Source organism: Macaca thibetana, chromosome X (assembly GCF_024542745.1).
Source record: "Macaca thibetana thibetana isolate TM-01 chromosome X, ASM2454274v1, whole genome shotgun sequence".
Lineage (NCBI taxonomy): Eukaryota > Metazoa > Chordata > Mammalia > Primates > Cercopithecidae > Macaca > Macaca thibetana.
The window spans coordinates 72,577,311-72,603,235 of record NC_065598.1 but is presented as its reverse complement, the minus strand read 5'-3'; the positions used below and the strand labels follow the sequence as shown (position 1 = coordinate 72,603,235).

At 41.6% G+C, this 25,925-nt stretch overlaps 1 protein-coding gene and 1 pseudogene across 2 annotated transcripts in view; both read right to left on the bottom strand.

The window, feature by feature from the left end:
• Positions 1 to 25,925, bottom strand: part of MAGEE1 (MAGE family member E1) — a 493,295-nt gene that overhangs the window by 44,472 nt on the left and 422,898 nt on the right. The window lies entirely within an intron of this gene.
• Positions 5,571 to 17,914, bottom strand: LOC126946267 (60S acidic ribosomal protein P0-like; annotated as a pseudogene). Its single transcript, XR_007722622.1, has one exon. The product of XR_007722622.1 is annotated as a 60S acidic ribosomal protein P0-like (transcript).

Genomic DNA, 25,925 nt, shown 5'->3' with positions numbered 1-25,925 from the left:
TCTCAAAAAGTAAAACAAGAAATAGGCTTTTTTCTAACAAAGAGAAGCCTGAAAGTGTGAGCTGCAAACATAGTTAAGAAAGCTGAAAGTTTACATGGGAAAATGCCAGCAGCTGCACCAATAGAAAATGGCTACTTGAAGACCAGACATATTCACCATGGAAGCTCCATCTTTCTATTTTTGTTAGCATGTGTACAGTTTGAAAGAAGTAGGCAACATGGAGAGAACTGACCTGCATAATAATATATTTGGTTGAGGGCTTCCAGAGATTTGCACCCTATGCAAATGGCACACCTGGTCCTAACCAGTTTGTTGTACCCTATGTAGATCAGACACTGCCTCCCCACTAGCTCATCTATAAAAATACCTGAATTCACAACACATTGGCAACAGATTTTTCTGGGATCTCCCTCTGTAGTAGAGAGCTACTATCTTTTCTATTTTTTTCCTATAAAATTTCTGCTCTTATTCTCACTCTTTGTATGTCTACATTCTTGATTTTCATGGCCATGAGATAATGAACTTTAGGTGTCATGCCAGACAACGAGGCTGCTTCATCAGTACCATCCAGGAAACATAAGATCACCAGATGCACTAAATAATGCACCAGGCATCAATCCTGGAGACAGAGCTATATGACCTTTCAGACATAGAATTCAAAACAGCAGTATTGAGGAAACTCAAAGAAATTCAAGATAACACAGAAAAGAAATTCAGAATTCTATCAGATTAACAAAAAGATTTTACAAATTAAAAACAATCAAGTAGAGATTCTAAAATTGAAAAATTCAATTGGCATACTGAAAAATGTATCAGTCTTTTAGTAGAAAAATGTTTCAAGCAGAGGAAATAATTAGTGAGCTTGAAGACAGACTATTTAAAAATACACAGTCAGAGGAGCAAAAGAATTTAAAAAATGAAGCATGCCATGATCTAGAAAATAGCTTCAAAATGGCAAATCTGTTATTAACATTCAAGAAATCATAGAAAAAAGATAGGAATAGAAAGTTTATTCAAAGGGATAATAACAGAGAAGTTCCAAAATCTAGAGAAAGATATCAATATCCAGGTACAACAGGGTTATATGACACCAAGCACCTTTAACCCCCCCCCAAAAAAATACTATTCCTGAAAATTTAATAATCAAACACCCAAAGGTTAAGGATTAAAAAAAGATCCTAGAAGCAGCAAGAGAAAAGAAACAAATAAGATACAATGAAGCTCCAGTATGTCTGGTAGCCGACTTTTCACTGTAAACATCACAGACAAGAAGAGATGGACATTACATATTTAAAGTGCTGAAGGGAAAAACTTTTACCCTAGAATACTACATCCAGCAAAATTATTCTTCAAACAAAGAGCAGAAATAAAGACTCCCTTCGACAAACAAACACCAAGGGATTTCATCAACACCAGACCTGTCCTACAAAAAATGTTAAAGGAAGTAGTTCAATCAGAAATAAAACTATGCAAAAATTAATAAGAAATCACCTAACCACACAAAACTCACTGACTATAGTAAGTACACAGAAAAACCCAGAATATTATAACAGTGTTAAACTGTGGTGTGTAAACAACTGTTACTCTGCATAGAAAATAATGAACTAGTAAAAATAATAACTAAAACAACATTTCAAGATACCAACAGGGCAAAAATATATAAGTAGAAATGAGCAATAGTTAAGAAGCAAGGGGACAAAATTAAAGCATAGCATAATTAGTAGGTTTCTTTTTGCTTTTTGTTGTTTGGTGTAGGTAAAATGTGTTAGGTTGCTTTCAGCTTAAAACACTGGGTTATAACTACCATCAGAGAATACTATAAACACCTCTACGCAAATAAACTAGAAAATCTAGAATGGATAATTTCCTGGACACTTACACTCTTCCAAGACTAAACGAGGAAGAAGTTGAATCCCTGAATAGACCAATAGCAGGCTCTGAAATTGAGGCAATAATTAATAGCCTACCAACCAAAAAAAGTACAGTACCAGATGGATTCACAGCTGAATTCTACCAGAGGTACAAGGAGGAGCTGGTACCATTCCTTCAGAAACTATTCCAATCAATAGAAAAAGAGGGAAGCCTCGCTAACTCTTTTTATGATGCCAACATCATGCTGATACCAAAGCCTGGCAGAGACACAACAAAAAATGAGAATTTTAGACCAATATCCCTGATGAACATCGATGCAAAAATCCTCAATAAAATACTGGCAAACCGGATTCAGCAGCACATCAAAAAGCTTATCCACCATGATCAAGTGGGCTTCATCCCTGGGATGCAAAGCTGGTTCAACATTTGCAAATCAATAAACATAATCCAGCATATAAACAGAACCAAAGACAAGAACCACATGATTATCGCAATAGACGCAGAAAAGGCTTTTGACAAAATTCAACAGCCCTTCATGCTAAAAACGCTCAATAAATTCAGTATTGATGGAACGTACCTCAAAATCATAAGAGCTATTTATGACAAACCCACAGCCAATATCATACTGAATGGGCAAAAACTGGAAAAATTGCCTTGAAAACTGGCACAAGACAGGGATGTCCTCTCTCACCACTCCTATTCAACATAGTGTTGGAAGTTCTGGCTAGGGCAATTAGGAAAGAGAAAGAAATCAAGGGTATTCAGTTAGGAAAAGAAGAAGTCAAATTGTCCCTCTTTGCAGATGACATGATTGTATATTTAGAAAATCCCATTGTCTCAGTCCAAAATCTCCTTAAGCTGATAAGAAACTTCAGCAAAGTCTCAGGATACAAAATTAATGTGCAAAAATCACAAGCATTCTTATACACCAGTAACAGACAAACAGAGAGCCAAATCATGAATGAACTTCCATTCACAATTGCTTCAAAGAGAATGAAATACCTAGGAATCCAACTTACAAGGCATGTAAAGGACCTCTTCAAGGAGAACTACAAACCACTGCTCAGTGAAATAAAAGAGGACACAAACAAATGGAAGAACATACCATGCTCATGGATAGGAAGAATCAATATTCTGAAAATGGCCATACTGCCCAAGGTAATTTATAGATTCAATGCCATCCCCATCAAGCTACCAATGAGTTTCTTCACAGAATTGGAAAAAACTGCTTTAAAGTTCATATGGAACCAAAAAAGAGCCCACATCTCCAAGACAATCCTAAGTCAAAAGAACAAAGCTGGAGGCATCACGCTACCTGACTTCAAACTATACTACAAGGCTACAGTAAACAAAACAGCATGGTACTGGTACCAAAACAGAGATATAGACCAATGGAACAGAACCGAGTTCTCAGAAGTAATACCACACATCTACAGCCATCTGATCTTTGACAAACCTGAGAGAAACAAGAAATGGGGAAAGGATTCCCTATTTAATAAATGGTGCTGGGAAAATTGGCTAGCCATAAGTAGAAAGCTGAAACTGGATCCTTTCCTTACTCCTTATACGAAAATTAATTCAAGATGGATTACAGACTTAAATGTTAGACCTAATACCATAAAAATCCTAGAAGAAAACCTCGGTAGTACCATTCAGGACATAGGCATGGGCAAAGACTTCACGTCTAAAACACCAAAAGCAACGGCAGCAAAAGCCACAATTGACAAATGGGATCTCATTAAACTAAAGAGCTTCTGCACAGAAAAAGAAACTACCATCAGAGTGAACAGGCAACCTACAGAATGGGAGAAAATTTTTGCAATCTACTCATCTGACAAAGGGCTCATATCCAGAACCTACAAAGAACTCAAACAAATTTACAAGAAAAAAACAAACAACCCCATCAAAAAGTGGGCAAAGGATATGAACAGACACTTCTCAAAAGAAGACATTCATACAGCCAGCAGACACATGAAAAAATGCTCATCATCACTGGCCATCAGAGAAATGCAAATCCAAAACCACAATGAGATACCATCTCACACCAGTTAGAATGGCGATCATTCAAAAGTCAGGAAACAACAGGTGCTGGAGAGGATGTGGAGAAATAGGAACACTTTTACACTGTTGGTGGGATTGTAAACTAGTTCAACCATTATGGAAAACAGTATGGCGATTCCTCAAAGATCTAGAACTAGATGTACCATATGACCCAGCCATCCCATTACTGGGTATATACCCAAAGGATTATAAATCATGCTGCTATAAAGACACATGCACACGTATGTTTATTGAGGCACTATTCACAATAGCAAAGACTTGGAATCAACCCAAATGTCCATCAGTGACAGACTGGATTAAGAAAATGTGGCACATATACACAATGGAATACTATGCAGCCATAAAAAAGGATGAGTTTGTGTCCTTTGTAGGGACATGGATGCAGCTGGAAACCATCATTCGTAGCAAACTATCAAAAGAACAGAAAAGCAAACACCGCATGTTCTCACTCATAGGTGAGAACTGAACAGTGAGATCACTTGGACTCGGGAAGGGGGACATCACACACCAGGGCCTATTATGGGGAGGGGGTGGGGGAAGGGATTGCATTGGGAGTTATACCTGATGTAAATGACGAGTTGATGGGTGCTGACGAGTTGATGGGTGCAGCACACCAACATGGCACAAGTATACATATGTAACAAACCTGCACGTTATGCACATGTACCCTAGAACTTAAAGTATAATAATAATAAATAAATAAATAAATAAATAAATAAATAAATAAATAAAAAACACTGAGTTATAATTTGCAAGACTCATGGTAACCTAAAACAAAACAATATACAACAGATGCACAAAAAATAAAAATAAAAAAACCCAAGAAACTAAATTACATCCCCAGAGAAAATTACCTTCCCTAAAATAAGACAGGAAGGAAATTAAAAAAGAAGAGAACACCACAAAACAACAACAACAAGAACAACAAAAACCGAACGTCAAATTTTCAAGAGTAAGTCTTTACTTATCAATAAAATTATTGAATGTAAATGAACTAAACGCTACAATCAAAAGACATAGAGTGACTGAATGGATGAAAAAACAAGACCCATTGACGCCTTGCCTACAGGAAACACATTTCACATATAAAGACACACATAGACTAAAAATAAATGGATGTGAAAATATATTCCATTAAAATAGACAACAAAAAAGAGCAGAAGTAGCTATACTTCTATCAGACAAAATAGAATCCAAGACAAAAATTGCAAGAATAGACCCAAAAAAAGTTACTATGTAATGATAAGGAGTGGTGGAGGGGCCAAGATGGCCAAATAGAAGCAGCGCTGGTCTGCAGCTCCCAGTGAGAACAATGCAGAAAGTGGGTGATTCTGCATTTCCAATTGAGGTACCCAGTTCATCTCACTGGGACTGGTTAGGCAGTGGGTACAATCCATGGAGAGTGAGCAAAAGCAGGGTGGAGCGTCACTTCACCCAGGAATGGCATGGAGTGAGGGGATCTCCCTCCCCCAGCCAAAGGAAGTGATGAAGAACTGTGCTGCCCATCCTGGGCACTACACTTTCCCCATGTTTTTTGCAATCTGCAGGTCAGATTCCCTTGCGAGCCTACACCACTAGGGCCCTGGGGTTCAAGCACAAAACTGGGGAGCTGTTTGGGCAGGCACCAAGCATCAGGGTTCTTTTTTTTTTTTTTTTTTTTTAAGAAGTAAGCCTTTATTTCCTCGTTTTGCAAATAAAGCTGGCTAAGTTGGTTGCTTTGTGGTGATTAGTCAAATAGACCAAATCCCATATCCTCGTCTGACTCCTCCGATTCTTCCTTGGCTTCAGCCTTAGCTGGGGCTGCAGCAGCAGCAGCAGGAGCAGCCATGGTGGCAGCGGCCACAGGGGCAGCAGCCACAAAGGCAGATGGATCAGCCAAAAAGGCCTTGATCTTTTCAGCAAGTGGGAAGGTGTAATCCGTCTCCACAGACAAGGCCAGGACTCGTTTGTACCCGTTGATGATAGAATGGGGTACTGATGCGACAGTTGCGTAGCCAATCTGCAGACAGACACTGGCAACATTGCGGACACCCTCTAGGAAGCGAGAATGCAGAGTTTCCTCTGATGTCAAGCACTTCAGAATTGTAGATGCTGCCATTGTTGAACACCTGCTGGATGACCAGCCCAAAGGAGAAGGGGGAGATGTTGAGCAGGTTCAACAATGTGGTTTCGCTGGCTCCCACTTTGTCTCCAGTCTTGATCAGCTGCACATCACTCAGGATTTCAATGGTGCTCCTGGAGATTTTAGTGGTGATACCTAAAGCCTGGAAAAAGGAGGTCTTCTCAGGCCCAAGTCCAGTGTTCTGGGCTGGCACAGTGACTTCATATGGGGCAATGGCACTAGCATGGGCAGCAGCTGGCACCTTATTGGCCAGCAACATGTACCCGATCTCAGTGAGGTCCTCCTTGGTGAACACAAAGTCCACATTTCCCTGGATATGAGGCAGCAGTTTCTCCAGAGGTGGGAAACTGCATCATGGTGTTCTTGCCCATCAGCACCACGGCCTTCCCGCAAAGGGACATGTGGATCTGCTGCATCTGCTTGGAGCCCACATTGTCTGCTCCCACGATGAAACATTTCGGATAATCATCCAATAGCTGGATGATCTTAAGGAAGTAGTTGGACTTCCAGGTCGCCGTGTCTTCCCTGGGCATCGCAGCAGTGCGTCAGGGATTGCCACGCAGGGTTTAAAGACGATGTCACTTCCATGAGGATGCCTAGCAAGAGCATCAGGGTCCTTTTATACTCCAACAGCACCTTGAACTCCAGAGAGCCAGGAGAACTATCCACTCACCTGTAAAGTGGGCTGAAGCCAGTGAGCTGAGTGGTCCTGCTCAGCAAATTCCACTCCCACAGAGCCCAGCAAGCTAAGAACCACTGGTTTGAAATTCTCACTGCCAGCACAGCAGTCTGGAGTCGATCTGGGACACTGAAGCTTGGTGGGGGGAGAGGTGACTGTCATTACTGAGGCTTTAGTAAGCAGTTTTCCCCTGATGGTGCTAAGGAGACTGGGAGGTTTGGACTGGGTGGAATCTACCACTGCATGGAAAAGCAGCTGTGGTGAGACTGCTTCTCTAGATTCCTCCTCACTGGGCTGGGCATCTCTGCAGGAAACACAGCAACACCAGCCAGGGGCTTACAGATAAAACTCTCATCTTCCTGCGACAGAGCACTTGGGAGGAAAGGTGGCTGCAGTCACAGATTCAGTGAGCTTAATCTTTTCTGCCTGCCAGCAATAAAGAGAGCAGCTGATCCTGAAAAGGGGAATTCTCCCAGCACAGTACATCAGCTCTATTAAGGGACAGACTCCTTCTCAAGTGGGTTTCTGAACCTCACGTCTCCTGACTTGGAGATACCTCTCAAAAGGGGTTGACAGACACCTCATACAGGAGAGTTCCAGCTGGCATCAGGACAGTGCCCCTCTAGGAAGAAGCTTCCAGAGGAAGGAGCAGGCAGCAATCTTTGTTGTTCTGTAGCCTCCGCTGGTGATACCCAGGTGAACAGGGTCTGGAGTAAACCTCCAGCAAATTGCAGCAGACATGCAGAAGAGAGGTCTGACTGTTAGAAGAAAAACTAACAAACACAAAGCAACAGTAACATCAACAAAAAGACTACCCAGAAAAACCCATCCAAGGGTAGTAGGACTCAAAGATCAAAGATAAATAAATCCAAGAAGATGAGAAAAAAAAAAAGAGGAAAATCGCTGAACATTCCAAAAGCCAGAATGCCTCTTCTCCTCCAAAGGATCGCAACACCTCTTCAGCAAGGGTGCAAAACTGGACGGATAATGAGATTGATGAATTGACAGAAGTAGGCTACTGAAGGTGGGAATAACAACATACTCTGAGCTAAAGTAGCATGTTCTAACCCAATGCAAGAAAGCTAAGAACCTTGAAAAAAGGTTACAGGAACTGCTAATTGAATAACCAGTTTAGAGGGGAACATAAATAACGTGATGGAGCTCAAAAACACAGCATGAGAACATCGTGAAGCATACACAAGTATAAACAGGCAAATTGAGCAAGTGGAAGAAATAACATCAGAGATTGATGTCTACCTTGCTGAAATAAGGCATGCAGACAAGATTAGAGAGAGAGAAAAAAAAGGAATGAACAAAGCCTACAAGAAATAGAGGACTATGTGAAAACACCAAACCTACAACTGATTGGTGTGCCTTAAAGTAATGGGGAGAATGGAACCAAGCTGGATAACACACGTCAGGATATTATACAAGAGAACTTCCCCAACCTAGCAAGACAGACCAACATTCAAATTCAGAAAATATACAGAACACCACTAAGATACTCCACAAGAATATCAACCCCACGGCACATAATCATCAGATTCTCCAAGGATGAAATGAAGAAAAAAATGTTAAGGGCAGCCAGAGAGAAAGATCAGGTCACCTACAAAGAAAAGACCATCAGAATAAGAGCGTATCTCTTAGCAGAAATCCGACAAGCCAGAAGATAGTGGGGGACCAATATCCAACATTCTTAAAAAAAGAATTTTCAACCCAGAATTTCATATTTAGCTAAATTAAGTTTTGTAAGCAAAGAAAAAATAAAATCCTTTGCAGAAAATCTTCTCTAGATTTCTCCTCACTGGGCAGGGCATCTCTGCAGGAAATGCAGCCAGGGGCTTACAGATAAAACTCTAATCTTCCTGGGACAGAGCACCTGGGAGGAAAGGTGGCTGCAGTCACAGCTTCAGTGACAGCTAAAAGATTTTGTTACCACCAGGCCTGCCCTGCAACAGAACCTGAAGGAAGCACTAAATATGGAAAGAGAAAACCAGTACCAGTCACTGCAAAAACACACCAAAATATCAAAACCGATGACATTATGAAGAAACTGCAACAAATAATGTGCAAAATAACCAGCTAGCATCATAATGACCATACCAAATTCACACATACCAATATTAACCTTAAATGTAAATAGGTTAAAGGTCCCAATTAAAAGGCACAGACTGGCAAATTGGATAAAGAATCTAAACCCATTAGTGTCCTGTATTCGGGAGACCCATCACATGTGCAAAGACACAAAATAAAGGGATGGAGGAATATTTATGAAGCAAATGGAAAGCAAAAAGCAGAGGCTGCAATCCTAGTCTCTGATGAAACAGACTTTAAACAAACAAAGATCAAAAAAGACAAACTAGATAATTACATAATGGTAAAGGGATCAACACACAAGAAGAGCTAGCAATCCTAAATATATATGCACCCAACATTGGAGAACCCAGATTCATGTAGTTCTTGGAGAACTACGAAGAGAACTATACTTCCACCAATAATAGTGGAAGACTTTAACACTCCACTGTCAATATTAGACAGATCAACGGGAAAGAAAATTAACAAGAATATTCCGAACTTAAACTCAACTCTGGATCAAGAGGACATAATAGACATCTACAGAACTCTCCACCCCAAATCGACAGAATGTACATTCTTCTAAGTGTTATGTGGCACTTATTCTAAATTGACCAAATAATTGAAGGTAAAACACTCCTCAGCAAATGCAAGAGAACTGAAATCATAACAAACAGTCCCTCAACCACAGTGCAATCAAACTCACTCAAAACCGCACAACAACATGGAAACTGAACAACCTACTCCTGAATGACTCCTGTGTAAATAGCGAAATTAAGGCAGAAATCAAGAAGTTATTTGAAATCAATGAGAACAAAGAGACAACATACCAGAATCATTGGGACACTGCTAAAGCAGTGTTAAGAGTAAAATTTATAGCAATAAATGCCCACATCAGAAAACTGGGAAGATCTCAAAACAGCCAGGCATGGTGGCTCACACCTGTAATCCCAGTACTTTGGGAGGCTGAGGTGGATGGATCACGAGGTCAGGAGTTTAAGACCAGCCTGGCCAACATGGTGAAACCATGTCTCTACTAAAAATACAAAAAAAAAAAAAAAAAAAAAAAAAAACAGAGCAGGGCATAGTGGTGTGCACTTGTAATCCCAGCTACTCAGGAGTCTGAGGCAGGAGAATCACTTGAACCCAGGAAGTAGAGGTTGCAGTGAGCCGAGATCATGCCATTGCACTCCAACCTGGGTGACAGAGCAAGACTCCATCTCGAGAAAAAAAAATCTCAAATTGACACCCTAACATCACAATTGAAAAAACTAAAGAGGCCTGGCAAGGTGGCTCACGCCTCTAATCCCAGCACTTTTCGAGTCGGAGGTGGGTGGATCACCTGAAGTCAGGAGTTAGAGACAAGCCTGGCCAACATAGTGAAACCCAATCTCAACTAATAATACAAAAAAATTAGCCAGGCATGGTGGTGCACACCTGCAATCCCAGCTACCCGGGAGGATGAGGCAGAAGAATCACTTGAAACTGGGAGGTGAAGGTAGCAGTAAGCTAAGATTGTGCCATTGCACTCCAGTCTGGGTGACAAGAGTGAAACTCTGTCAAAAAAAAAAAACAAACAAAAAACAAAACAAGGAACTAAATAAGCAAGAACAAACAACTTCAAATACCGTATTGAATAGGAGTAGTGAGAGAGGGTATCCTTGTCTTGTGCCGATTTTCAAAGAAAATGCCTCCAGTTTTTGTCCATTCACTATGATACTGGCTGTGGGTTTGTCATAAATAGCTTTTATTATTTTGAAATACCTTTCAACAATACCTACTTTATTGAGAGTTTTTAGTATAAAGAGGTGTTGAATTTTGTCTAAGGCCTTTTCTGCATCTATTGAGATAATCACGTGGCTTTTGTCATCGGTTCTATTTATGTGATGGATTAGGTTTACTGACTTGCATACTTTGAATCAGTCTTGCATCCCAGAGGCCTCAGAAATAATGCCACACATCCACAACCATCTGATCATTGACAAACCTGAAAAAAAGCAAGCAATGGGGAAATCATTCTCTAATGAATAGTACCAGAAAAACTGGCTAGCAGTATGCAGAAATCTGAAACTTGACCCCTTCCTTACACCTTATAAAAAATTAACTCAAGATGGGTTAAAGATTTAAATGTAAACGCCAGGACCATAAAATCCCTAGAAGAAAACCTAGGCAATACCAGTCAGGACATAGACATGGTCAAAGACTTTACAACTAAAACGCCAAAAGCTATGGCAACAAAAGCCAAAATTGACAAATGGAATCTAATTAAACTGAAGAGCTTCTGCACAGCAAAAAAAACAAACAACAACAACAACAACAAAACTATCATCAGAGTGAACAGGCAACCTACAGAATAGGAGAAAATTTTTGCAATCTATCAATCTGACAAAGGTCTAATATCCAGAATAGGCAATAAACTTAAACATATTTATAAGAAAAAACAAACAACCTCATCAAAAAATGGGCAAAGGATATGAACAGATATTTCTCTAAAGAAGACATTTACATGGCCAATGAACATATAAAAAAAGCTCAACATCACTGATCATCACATAAATGCACATCAAAACCACAATGATTATCTCAATAAAAAACCACAATGAGATGCCATCTCATGCCAGTTAGAGTGGTAATTATTAAAAAGTCAGGAAACAATAGATGCTTGCAAAGCTGTGGAGAAATAGGAACACTTTTACACTATTGGTGGGACTGTAAATTAGTTCAACCATTGCGGAAGACATTGTGCTGATTCCTCAAGGATCTAGAACCAGAAATACAATTTGGCTGAGCAATTCCATTACTGGGTATATACCCAAAGGAATTAAATCATTCTACTATAAAGACACATGCACATGAATGTTTCATGCAGCACTATTTACAATACCAAAGATATGGAGGCAACCCAAATACTCATCAATGATAGACTGGATAAAGAGAATGTGGTACACATACACCATGAAATACTATGCAGGCATAAAGAAGAATGAAATAACGTCCTTTGCAGGGACATGGACGAAGCTGGAAGGCAACATCCTCAGCAAACTAACATAGGAACAGGAAACCAAGCACAGCATGTGCTCACTCATAAGTAGAAGTTGAACATTGACAATACATAGACACAGAGAGGGGAACAGCCCACACCAGGGCCTGTAGGGGAGTGGGGTTGAGGGGAGGGAACTTAGAGGATTGGTCAGTAGTTGCAGCAAACCACCATGGCACATGTATACCTATGTAACAAACCTATACATTCTGCACAAGTATCCCAGGTTTTTTTTTTTTTAATAAAAATGAAGACATTTATGTGGCCAACAAACATATGAAAAAAATCTCATCATTGGAGTCACTTCCAAGATGGCCGAATAGGAACAGCTCTGGTCTACAGCTCCCAGTAAGATCAATGAAGAAGATGGGTGAATTCTGCATTTCCAACTGAGGTACCTTGTTCATGACATTGGGACTGGTTGGACAGTGGGTGCAATCCACAGAGGGTGAGATGAAGCAGGGCAAGGTGTCACCTCACCAGGGAAGTGCAAGTGTCCAGGGGATTTCCCATTCCAAGCCAAGGAAAGCCTTGAGTGACTGTACCTGGAGATATAGTACACTCCTGTCCAAATACTGTGCTTTTCCCGTGGTCTTTGCAACTGGTAAATCAGGAGATACCCTGCCATGCCTGGCTCAGGAGGTCCCACACCCTCAAAGCCTTCCTCACTGCTTGTGAAGCAGTCTGAGATTGACCTGGGATGCTGGAGTTTGGTGAGGGGAGGGATGTCAGCCATTGCTGAGGCTTGAGTAGACAGTTCTATTCTCACAATGCAAAAAAAAAGTGGCAGGGAAGCTCTAACTGGTCAGAGCCCACTACAGCTCAGCAAGGCCTACTGCCTCTCTAGATTCCACCTCTGGGGGCAGGGCATATCTGAACAAAAGGCAGCAAACAGCTTCTGCAGACATAACCATCCCTGTCTGACAGCTCTGAAGAGAGCAGTGGTTCTCCAAGCATGGTGTTCAAGCTCTGATAATGGACAGACTGCCTCCTCAAGTGGGTACCTGACCCTAGTGTAGCTGACTGGGAGACACTTCCCAGTAGGGGCTCAGAGACACCTCATATAGGCGGGTGCCTCTCTGGGACAAAGCTATCAGAGGAAGGATTAGGCAGCAATATTCACTGTTCTGCAGCCCCTCCTGGTGATACCCAGGCAAACAGGGTCTGGAGCGGACCTCCAGCAAACTCCAACAGACCTGCAGCTGAGAGGCCTATCTGTTAGAAGGAAAACTAACAAACAGAAAGGAATAGCATCAACATCAACAACAACAACAACAAAAACATCCACACGAAAACCCCATCCGTGGATCAGCAACATCAAAGACCAAAGGTATATGGAACCCCAAAGATAGAGAGAAACCATAGCAGAAAGGCTGAAAATTCCAAAAACCAGAATGACTCTTCTCCTCCGAAGGAACACAACTCTTTGCCAGCAAGGGAACAAAACTGGATCAAGAATGAGTTTGATGAGTTGACAGAAGTAGGCTTCAGAAGGTCGATAATAATAAACTTCTCCAGGTTAAAGGAGCATTTTCTAACCCATTGCAAGGAAGCTAAAAACCTTGAAAAAAGATTAGAAAAATGGCTAACTAGAATAACAACTGTAGAGAAGACCTTACATGACCTGATGGAGATGAAAAACACAATACGAGAACTTCATGAAGCATACACAAGTTTCAATAGCCAATTTGATCAAGCAGAATAAAAGATATCAGGGATTGAAGATCAAATTAATGAAATAAAGTGAGAAGACAAGATTAGCAAAAAAAGAGTAAAAAGAAATGAACAAACCCTCCAAGAAATATGGGACTATGTTAAAGGCCAAATCTAAGTTTGATTGGTGTACCTGAAAGTGATGAAAAGAATGGAACCAACTTGGAAAACACTGTTCAGGATATTATCCAGGAGAACGTCCCCAACCTAGCAAGACAGGCCAACATTCAAACTCATGAAATACAGAGAACACCACAAAGATACTCCTTGAGAAGAGCAACCCCAAGACACATAATTGTCAGCTACACCAAGGTCAAAATGAGGGAAAACATATAAAGCACAGCCACAGGGAAAGGTCAGGATACCCACAAAGGGAAGCCCATCAGACTAACAGCAGATCTCTCTGCAGAAACCCTACAAGCCAGAAGAGAAAGGGGGCCGGTATATAACATCCTTTAAAAAAAGAATTTTCAAGCCAGAATTTCATATCCAACCAAACTAAGCTTCATAAGTGAAGGAGAAATAAAATCCTTTACAGAAAAGCAAATGCTGAGAGATTTTGTCACCACCAGGCGTGCCCTACAAGAGATCATGAAGGAAGCACTAAACATGTAAAGGAACAACCGGTATCAGCCACTGCAAAAACATGCCAAATTGTATTGACTATTGATGCTATGAAGAAACTGCATCAATTAACAGCAAAATAGCCAGCTAGCAACATAATGACAGAATCAAATTCACACATAACAATATGAACTTTAAAGGTAAATGGGATAAATGCCCTAATTAAAAGACACAGACAGGCAAATTAGATAAAGAGTCAAGACCCATTGGTGTGCTGTATTCAAGAGACCCACCTCATGTGCAAAGACACACATAGGCTCAAAATAAAGGGATGGAGGAAGATCTACCAAGCAAATGTAAAGGAAAAAAAAAGCAGGGGTTGAAATCCTGGTCTCCGATAAAACAGACTTTAAACCAACAAAGATCAAAAGAGACAAAGAAGGCCACTACATAATGGTAAAGGGATCAATTCAACAACAAAAGCTAACTATCCTAAATATACGCACCCAATACAGGAGCACCCAGATACATAAAGCAAGTTTTTAGATACCTACAAAGAGACTGAGACTCCCATACTATAATAATGGGAGACTTTAACATCCTACTGTCAATTTTAGACAGATCAACATGACAGAAAATTAATAAGGATATCCAGGACTTGAACTCAGCTCTGGACCAAGGTGACCTAATAGACATCTACAGAACTCTCCACCCCAAATCAACAGAATATACATTCTCAGAACCACATCACAAATATTCTAAAACTGACCAAATAATTGGAAGTAAAACACTCCTCAGCAAATGTAAAAGAACAAAAATCACAACATACTGTCTCTCAGAACACAGTGCCATCAAATTAGAACTCAGAATTAAGAAGCTCACTCAAAACCACACAACTACATGAAAACTGAACAACCTGCCCCTGAATGAATACTGAGTCAATAATGAAATGAAGGCAGAAATAAAGATGTTCTTTGAAACCAATAAGAACAAAGAAATAATGTACCAGAATCTCTGGGACATATTTAAACAAGTGTGTAGAGAGAAATTTATAGCACTTAATGGCCACAATAAAAAGCAGGAAAGATCTAAAATTGACACCATAACATCACAATTAAAAGAACTAGAGAAGCAAGAGAAAACAAATTCAAAAGCTAGCAGAAGACAAGAAATAACTAAGATCAGAGAAGAACTGAAGGAGACAGAGACACAAAAAAACTCTTCAAAAAATCCATGAATCCAGGAGCTGTTTTTTTGAAAAGATCAACAAAGCAGATAGACAGTTAGCCAGACTAGTAAAGAAGAAAAGAGATAAGAATAAAACAGACACGCTAGAAAATGATAAAGGGGATATCACCACCGACCCCACAGAAATACAAGTTACCATCAGAGAATGCTATAAACATGTCTATGCAAATAAGCTAGAAAATCTAGAATAAATGGATAAATTCCTGGACACATACACGCTCCCAAGACTAAACAAGAGAGAAGCTAAATCTCTGAATAGGCCAATAACAGGTTCTGAAATTGAGGCAATAATTAATAGCCTACCAAGCAAAAAAATCCAGGACCAGGTGAATTCACAGCCGAATTCTACCAGAGGTACAAGGAGGAGCTGGTACCATTCCTTCTGAAACTATTCCAATCAATGGAAAAAGAGGGAATTCTCCCTAACTCATCTTATGAGGCCAGCATCATCTTGATACCAAATTCTGGCAGAGACACAACAAAAAAAGAGAGAATTTAAGGCCAATATCCCTGATGAACATCGATGGGAAAATTCTCAATAAAATACTGGCAAACAGAATCCAGCAGCACATTGAAAGCTTATTCACCACAATCAAGTCAGCTTCATCCTGGGGATGCAAGGCTGGTTCAACATATGCAAATCAATAAATGTAATCCATCACATAAACAGAACCAATGAAAAAACCACATGATTATCTCAATAGATGCAGAAAAGGCCTTTGACAAAATTAAACAGCCTTTTATGCTAAAAACTCTCAATAAACTAGGTATTGATGGAACAGATCTGAAAATAATAAGAGCTATTTATGACAAACCCATAGCCAATATCATACTGAATGGGCAAAAACTAGAAGTATTTCCTTCAAAACCTGGCAGAAGACAAAGGTGCCCTCTCTCACCACTCCTATTCAACATAGTATTAGAAGTTCAGCCAGGGCAATTAGGCAAGAGAAAGAAATAAAGGGTATTCAATTAAGAAAAGAGAAAGTAAAATTGCCTCTTTTTGCAGATGACATGACGGTATATTTTAAAAATCCCATCATCTCATCCCAAAATCTCCTTAAGCTGATAAGTAACTTCAGCAAAATCTCAGGATACAAACCCAATGTGCAAAAATCGTGCATTCCTATACACCAAGAACAGACAAACAGTCAAATCATGGGTGAACTCACATTCACAAGTACTACAAAGACAATAAAATACCTAGGAATCCAACTACAAGGGATGTGAAGGACCCCTTCAAGGAGAACTATAAACTACTTCTCAACGAAATAAAAGAGGACACAAAAAGATGGAAGAATATTCCATGCTCATGGATAGGAAGAATCGATATCCTGAAAATGGCCATACTGCCCAAGGTAATTTGTAGAGTCAGTACTATCCCCATCAAGCTACCAATGGCTTTCTTCACAGAATTGGAAAAAACTAAAGTTCATATGGAACCAAAAATGAGCCCACATAGCCAAGGCAATCCTAAGCCAAAAGAACAAAGCTGGAAGCATCACACTACCTGACTTCAAACTATACTACAAAGCTACAGTAACCTAAACAGCATGGTACTGGTACCAAGACAGATATATACACTAATGGAACAGAACAGAGGCCTCAGAAATAACACCACACATCTACAACCATCTGGTCTTTGACAAACCTGACAAAAACAAGCAATGGGGAAAGGATTCCCTGTTTAATAAATGGTGTTGGGAAAACTGGCTAATCATATGTAGAAAGCTGAAATTGGATCCCCTTTTTACACTTATACAAAAATTAACTCAAGATGGATTAAAGACTTAAATGTAAGACCTAAAACCATAAAAACCCTAGAAGAAAACTTAGGCAATACCATTCAGGACGTAGGCATGGAAAAAGACTTCATGACTAGAACATGAAAACCAATGGCAACAAAAGCCAAGATAGACAAATGGGATCTAATTAAACTAAAAAGCTTCTGCACAGTAAAAGAAACTATCATCAAAGTGAACAGGCAACCTACAGAATGGGAGAAAATTTTTGTAATCTACCCGTCTGACAAAAGGCTAATACCACAAATCTACAAAGAACATAAACAAATTTACAAATAAATTAATTAAATTAATTAATTAAAAACAACCCCATCAAAAAGTGGGCAAAAGATACAAACAGACACTCCTCAAAAGAAGACATTTATGCAGCCAAAAGACATATGAAAAAATGCTCATCATCACTGGTCATCAGAAAAATGCAAATCAAAACCACAATGAGAAACCATCTCACACCAGTTAGAATGGTGATCATTAAAAAGTCCGGAAACAACAGATGCTGGAAAGGATGTGGAGTAATAAGAGCGCATTTACACTGTTGACGGGAGTGTAAATTAGTTCAACCATTGTGGAAGACAGTGTGGTGATTCCTCAAGGATCTACAACTAGAAATACCATTTGACCTAGCAATCCCATTACTGGGTACATACCCAAAGATTATAAATCATGCTGCTATAAAGACACATGCACATGTATGTTCATTTCAGCACTATTCACAATAGCAAAGACTTGGAACCAACTCAAATGCCCATCAATGATATACTGGATAAAGAAAATGTGGCACATATACACCGGCCGGGCGCGGTGGCTCAAGCCTGTAATCCCAGCACTTTGGGAGGCCGAGACGGACGGATCACGAGGTCAGGAGATCGAGACCATCCTGGCTAACACGGTGAAACCCCGTCTCTACTAAAAAATACAAAAAAACTAGCCGGGCGAGGTGGCGGGCGCCTGTAGTCCCAGCTACTCGGGAGGCTGAGGCAGGAGAATGGCGTGAACCCGGGAGGCGGAGCTTGCAGTGAGCTGAGATCCGGCCACTGCACTCCAGCCTGGGCGACAGAGCGAGACTCCGTCTCAAAAAAAAAAAAAAAAAAAAAAAAAAAAAAGAAAATGTGGCACATATACACCATGGAATACTATGCAGCCATAAAAAAGAATGAGTTTATGTCCTTTTCAGGGACATGGATGAAGCTAGAAACCATCATTCTCAACAACCTAACACAGAAACCGAAAACAAAACACAGCATGTTCTCACTCATAAGTAGGAGTTGAACAATGAGAACACGTGGACACAGGGAGAAGAATATCACACACTGGGGCCTGTTAGGGGGTGGGGGTCTTGGGGAGGGATAGCATCAGGAGAAATACCTAATGTAAATGACAAGTTAATGGGTGCAGCAAACCAACATGGCACATGTATACCTATGTAACAAACCTGCTCGTTGTATACATGTACCCTAGAACTTAAAGTATAATTAAAGAAAAAGTCTCATCATCACTGATTATTAGAGAAATGCAAATCAAAACCACAATGAGATACCATCTCACACCAGTCAGAATGGCAGTTATTAAAATGTCAGGAAACAATGGATGCTGGTGAGACTATGGAGAAATAGCAACACTGTTGGTGGGAATGTAAACTGGTTCAAAATTGACAGTGTGGCAATTCCTCAAGGATCTAGAACAAGAAATACCATTTGACCCAGCAATCCCATTACTGGGTATATACCCAAAGGAATATAAATCTTTCTACTATAAAGACAAAAATATAATTCAAGAGAACAGGGTGACCATAGTCTATAATAAATTAAAGATTCCTGCCCAAGATGGCTGACTAGAGGCGACCAGGGGTAACATCTCCCATGACATTGGGAGGACTGTATCATTCTTAGCAGATCTTCAGAGGGAAGGCATCGAGAGCAGAGGGAGGAAAGAAAGAGTGTCTGAGATGAAGGCGGAAGAAGATGGAAGGCCTACTGGGAATTACCCAGCACTTGGAATCATTCTTGGTTCCCAATGACTCCTGTGCAAGGTGTGAGTTTAACAGGCAAGGAGCAAATCGCTCTTGCCAGGGGCCTCTGTAACCTCATCAGGAGGAGACCCCTCGACTACCACAGACACTTAAGTTGTCAGAGAAAGCTGCTTGGATACGTGGTAGGTGCAGAACTCCAGCTGGTGTGACGCCCATAAGGGTTTGGTGCAGGAATGTCTGTAGTGGGGCACAGTCAGAGACATCCATCTCCCTAGGCTCAACTTGCTCCCACAGGAGGCATTAGCCTTAGGGGGACTATAGGGCCTGAATTCTTCAGGGCAGTTTTGACCATGAGAAAGGATCAGTGTGACATGAGCACCCCTCGGTCTACTGGCTGCTCCTGGGGCTCCAGCATGGCTGTGTCTGCTTGCAGTGCAGCCCCTAGGTGTTTCCTGGGGGCTCACATTATTCCTCCTGCACTTGCAGACCATGCCTGACTGGCAGAGTGCTCCAGCATAGTGGCCCCAGCGGACATGCACCATCTAGTCTGCGTCCTCCCCCATTGCAAACTCCTCTGTGCCACTTTGACTGCAGTCAGTCACCCATGGCCACCCCTCCACACCGCTTTGCTGGTGCGTGTGTGCTTGGGGGCACCAAGCTAGCACGCATTGGTGCTTTTTCTGCTAGCACGCATGTGCGCATGCACTCTGCTGTGCCATTGCTACGGGCATGAGTGCACCTCCCCCCACTTCCCTCATCACACCACCATTGTCGTCGGAGCAGTGGCAGGTATGGAGCCGCCAGATCTGCCCGCGCCAGCATTCTGCTAACACTGCCTCCAGCAGGAAACTGGGCTTGGAAAACAGGGGACCTGCCCCTAGGCGAGAGCGGTGACCACTACCAGCGTGAGGGTGCACAGAGGGCTCACAGAATCCTGCACCCAACAGAACCCCGTCCACATGCTAACACCACCACTGGCATTAACGCGTGCACAGTCACCAGGGGGAGCCTCCCAGCCCCCAAGCTGTACTGCCACAGACGTTCGCACCCTAGCACCCGCTAATATACCGCTGCAGCCAAGAAGCATACACCCAGCAACGCTGCTTCTGCTGCTGCTGCCGGCACGTGCGAGCGAGGACAAATCCCGCTGCCACTGCCCATGAAGTGCTTTGGCGGGCACCACTCATCAGAGTGTTGTGACCAGTGGTCCTGGAGCACCTTGGCCCCTCCAGCAGAGCATGTTCCTAACCTCGAGGTCACAGATAAAAGCCAGGACCAGATACCAGTCCCCCAGAGTTAGAACACACAGTCCAGGAGTCCTGAGCTGAGCCTTGGTCTCCTAAAATCTTTCAGGAAAAAAGGCAGTAAACCGAACCCACTTATACCGCAATCAAAACACCAAGGCCATCAAATAAGATAAAATTTAAATATATATATATTTTTTCTTACTTTAATAGTTTTTGGGGTACAGGTGGTTTTTGGTTACATGGATAAGTTCTTCAGTGGTGATTTCTTAAATTTTAGTGCACCAGTCACTCAAGCAGTGTACACTATACTCAATATATAGGCTTTCATCTCTCACTCCTCTCCCATCCTTCACCACCCTCCGAGTACATTATATCATTGTTATGCCTTTGCGTTCTTATAGCTTAGCTCCCACTTCTAAGTGAGAACATACAATATTTGGTTTTCCAATCCTGAGTTACTTCACCTCAGTGGACACAGCCAGGCTGGGGCCCCAGGAGAAGCCAGTAGGCCAAGGGGTGCTCGTGTCAAACGGACCCTGCAGAGTTCAGGCCCTATAGCTCCCCTAGGGCTAAAGTCTCCTATGGGAACAAGTTGAGCCTAGGGGGATGCGTATCCCTGGCTGTGCTCCACAACAGAATAACGGCCCCCAGCAGCACCTAAGTTGCTGCAAAAGACATTATTTTGTTCCTTTTTCTGACTGAGCCTAGGGGGATGTGCGTCCCTGGCCATGCTCCACTAAGAATAATGGCCTCCAGCAGCACCCAAGTTGCTGCAAAAGACATTATTTTATTTCTTTTTCTGGTTGAGTAGTATTCCATGGCATATACATACCACATTGATTTTTATCCACTTGTTGGTTGATGGGCACTTAGGTTGGTTCCATATCTATGCTCTTGTAAATGTTGCTGCTCTAAACATGTGTTTTTTCTTTCCTCGTATAATGACTTATTTTTCTTCAGGAAGATATCCAGTGGTGGGATTGCTGGATTGAATAGTTCTACTTTTAGTTCTTTAAGGAATCTCCATACTGTTTTCCATAGTAATGGTAATTACTATGTAGTAATTTAAATTTCTACCAGCAGTATATATGTGTTCCCTTTTCCCCACATTCATGCCAACATCTACTGTTTGTTGACTTTAATTATAGTCATTCTTACAAGGAGTAAAATGGTATCTCGTTGTGGCTTTATTTTGCATTTTCCTGATGATTAGTGCAGTGAAGTATTTTTTTTGTATGCTTGTTTGCTGTTTGTATATATTCTTTGGGGAAATGCCTTTTCATTTCTTTTGTCCACTTTTTGATAAGACTGGTTTGTTGTTTGCTTATTTTTTTTGAGTTTCTTGTAGATTCTGGATACTAATCTTTTGCTGGATGCATAGGTTGAGAATATTTTCTCATATCCTGTGGGTTGTCTCTTTACTCTGCTGATTATTTCTCTTACTATGCAGAAGCTTTTTAGTTTAGTTAGGTACCATTGATTTATATTTGTTTTTGTTACATTTGTTTTTGGGGCCTTAGTCATGAATTCTATGCCTAAGCTAATGTCTAGAAGAGTTTTTCTAATATTATGTTCCAGAATTTTTATGATTTTAGGTTTTAGATTTGAGTCTTTGATCCATCTTGAGACGATTCTTGTATAAAGTGATAGACGGTGTATTAGTCAGTGTTCTCTAGAGGGACAGAACTAATAGGATGGATGTATATATAAAGGGAAGTTTATAAAGGAGTATTGACTCATACAATCACAGGGTGAGGTTCCACAATAGGCCTTCTGCAAGCTGAGGAGCAAGGAAGCCAGCCCAATCCCAAAGCAGAAATATTGGAGTGCAATGTTCCAGGGCAGAAACCATCCAGCATGGGAGAAAGATGTAGGCCAGAAGACTAAACCAGTCTAGTCTTTCCACATTCTTCTGCCTGCTTTTATTCTGGCTACTCTGGCAGCTGATTAGATTGTGGCCGCCCAGATTGAGGGTGGGCCTGCCTTTGCCAGTCCACTGACTCAAATTTTAATCTCCTTTGGCAACACCCTCACAGACACACGCAAGAACTATACTTTGCATCCTTCAATCCAGTCAAGTAGACACTCAATATTAACCATCAGAAGTCCATCCTTTGTCAACTGGAACCCATGCACATCTCCTGAAATCATACATAATCTTCAAATAAAGAAAATAATAAGGTTGTAATTATGCCTAACATACTACAGCTATTTTTGTGCAACTGGAAATGCACCAGTCCCCAACCCAAATGCTATTACATAAAGTTAACAACACTTAAATGCTGATATGAAGTCAATAAATCTCATGTCACATGATAAAGGAAAAAGAAAGCAAATAAAACCAATAGTTTCTTAGTAGAAGTGAATACATGCACAAATATGTTCTTAACAAAAAAAGGAGGAAATTCTCATGACAATTAGTTCTTGTTTCTGCAACTGGTCACGTGATCACAGCTGGTATTGATGACTACCTTCTACTACACATTCTGTATTGCCTTTGCCTTCAGCAAGCACCTCGGCAGGTTGTATTTTTTTGTGTGTGGTGTAGCGACCCAAACCTTCATTCCTGAAGGGTCTGGACCATTTGTAGTACTGCCTGGACTGGCCTGCTGTAGTTTCCCATAGACCTTGATCACAGGGCATGGTAGTACTAAGAAACATCCTAAGGGATCTCCTGTAAAATATGTATACTCTCCCTTGCCTCTGTTGTGGAGTAGACCAATTTCATCTTGATAGTCCAGGTAAATCACCCAAGCCGACACTGTAACTCCCTTCTTAGTCTCTTGACTTAGAGGTAAGAGGGGCCTAAAATGGCCAGGTGGCAGCCTTAACTCCCAGTTTAATGGAATCGTTGTTGTGCCTCCTGGTGGCAGTGTTCCTCCCTCTGGAACTAAGACATCTAGGGTCACTAGGGGTAATGGTGAGTGGTATGACATCCACTTCCACTCCTTGATTCCTGGACCCATGAATCTTGGCTATGAGAGAAAGAGTACCATATATTGGATGCTGATCCAGAGCATACACAGCCTTCTGGAAAATTTTGCCCTAGCTCTGCAGAGTATTGTCCACTTAGTTGGCATTGTGACTTCAAAAGGCCATTGTACAGTTCTATCAATCCAGTTGCTTCAGGATGATGGGGAATATAATAAGACCAGTGAATTCCATGAGCATGATCCCAGTGCTGCCCTTCTTTAGCCATAAAGTAAGTGCCTTGGTAAGAGTCAATGCTACGTGGAATGCCATGATGGTGGATGAGGCATTCTGTGAGTCCACAGATGGTAGCCTGGGGAGAATTATTGCGTGCAGGAGAGGCAAACCCATATCTGGAGTAAGTATCTATTCTGGTGAGGACAAACCGCTGCCCTTTTCAAGATGGAAGAAGTCCAATATAATCAACCTGCCACCAAGTAACTGGCTGGTCACCCTGAGGAATGGTGCCGTATCGAGGGCTCAGTGTTGGTCTCTGCTGCTGGCAAATTGGGCACACAGCAGTGGCGGTAGCCAGGTCAGCCTTGGTGAGTGGAAGTTCATGGTGCTGAGCCCATGCATAATCTGCATCCCTACCATCATGGCCTCTTTGTTCATGGGGCCATTGAGTGATGACAGGGATGGCTGGGGAAAGAGGCTAAGTGGTGTCCACAGAACAAGTCATCCTATCCACTTGATTATTTAAATCCTCCTCTGCTGAAGTCATCCTTTGGTGAGCACTCATATGAGATACAAATATCTTCACAGTTTTTGACCACTCAGAGAGATCCATCGACATACTGCTTCCCCAAATTTCTGTATCACCAATTTTCTGATTATTCTTCTTCCAAGTCCCTGACCATCTGGCCAAACCATTGACTAGAGCCTATGAATCAGTATATAATCGCACATCTGGACATTTCTCCTTCCAAGCAAAGTGCACAACAAGGTGCACTGCTCGAAGTTCTGCCCACTGGGAAGATTTATTTCACCATTGTCCTTTAGGGATGTCCTAGAAAGGGGCTGTAGTGCTGCAGCTGCCCAATTTGGGGTGGTGCCTGCATATCATGCAGAGCCATTTGAAAACCAGGCCCTTGTCTTCTCTTCCTCTGTCAACAGATCATAGGGAACTCCCCGTGAGGCTTCCAGTGCAGGCTGGTGGAGAGAAGGCAGGGTGGCAGGAGTTGGAAGCATGGGCATTTAAGCCACTTCCTCACATAAGTTTCTTGTGCCTTCAGGACCTGCTCGAGCCCGATCACATATAGATGACTTCCATTTGATAAGGAATGCGGCTGTGCATGCCCACTTTATGGCTAGATAGGTCAGAAAGAACCCAGTTCATGATAGGCAGTTCAGGTCACATGATGACTTCATGACCCATAGTCAAACGTTCAGTTTCTACTAAAGCCCAGTAACAGGCCAAGAGCTGTTTCTGAAAAGGAGAGTAGTTATTTGCAGAAGATGGCAGGGTCTTGCATCAAAATCCTAAAGGTCTCTACTGTGATTAACCAATGGGGCCTTCCAAGGGCTCCAAACAGCATTTCTATCTGCCACTGACACCTCAAGCACCAGTGAGTCTGACGGCTCATATCGCCCAAGTGGCAGAGCAGCTTACACAGCAGCCTGGATCTATTGCAGAGCCTTCTCCTATTCTGAACCCCACTCAAAACTGGCAGCCCTTTGTATCACTCAATAAAAGGACCAAAGTAACACACTCAGATGAGGAATGTGTTGCTTCCAAAATCCAAATAGCCTGACTAGGCATTGTGTCTCTTTCTTGGCTGTAGGAGAGGCCAAATGCATCAACTTATCCTTCACCTTAGAAAGAATGTCTCAACAGTCCCCACACCACTGAACCCCTAGACATTATACTGAGGTAGAAGGTCCCGGAATTTTAGTTTCATTTATTTACAATCCTCTGGCATGCCAATATTTCACTGATAAGTCCAATGTGTTTGCTACTTCTTGCTCACTGGATCCAATCAGCATAATGTCACCAATGTAATGGACTAGTGTGATGTCTTGTGAAAGGAAAAAGTGATCAAGGTCCTCTGAACAAGATTATGACAAAAAGCTGGAGAGTTGATATACCCCTGAGATAGCACAATGAAGGTATATTGCTAGCCTTGCCGGCTGAAGGCAAATTGCTTCTGGTAGGCTTTATGGATAGGAATGGAGAAAAAGCCATTTGCCAAATCAATAGCTGCATACCAGGTTCCAGCAAATGTGTTAATTTGCTCAAGCAATGAAACCATTTCTGGTACAGCAGCTGCAATTTGAGTCACCATTTGGTAAAGCTTGTGATAATCCACTTTCATTCTCCAAGATCCATCTGTCTTCTGCACAGACCAAATAGAAGAGTTGAAGAGGAATGTGGTGGGAATCACCACCTCTGAGTCTTTCAAGTCTTTTATGGTGGCACTAATCTCTGAAATACATCCAGGGATGCAATATTGTTTTTTATTTACTATTTTTTTCCTAGGTAGAGGCAGCTCTAATTGCTTCCTTTTGGCCTTTCCCACCATGATATCCTTAATCCTACCGGTCAGGAAGCCAAAGTGGGGGTTC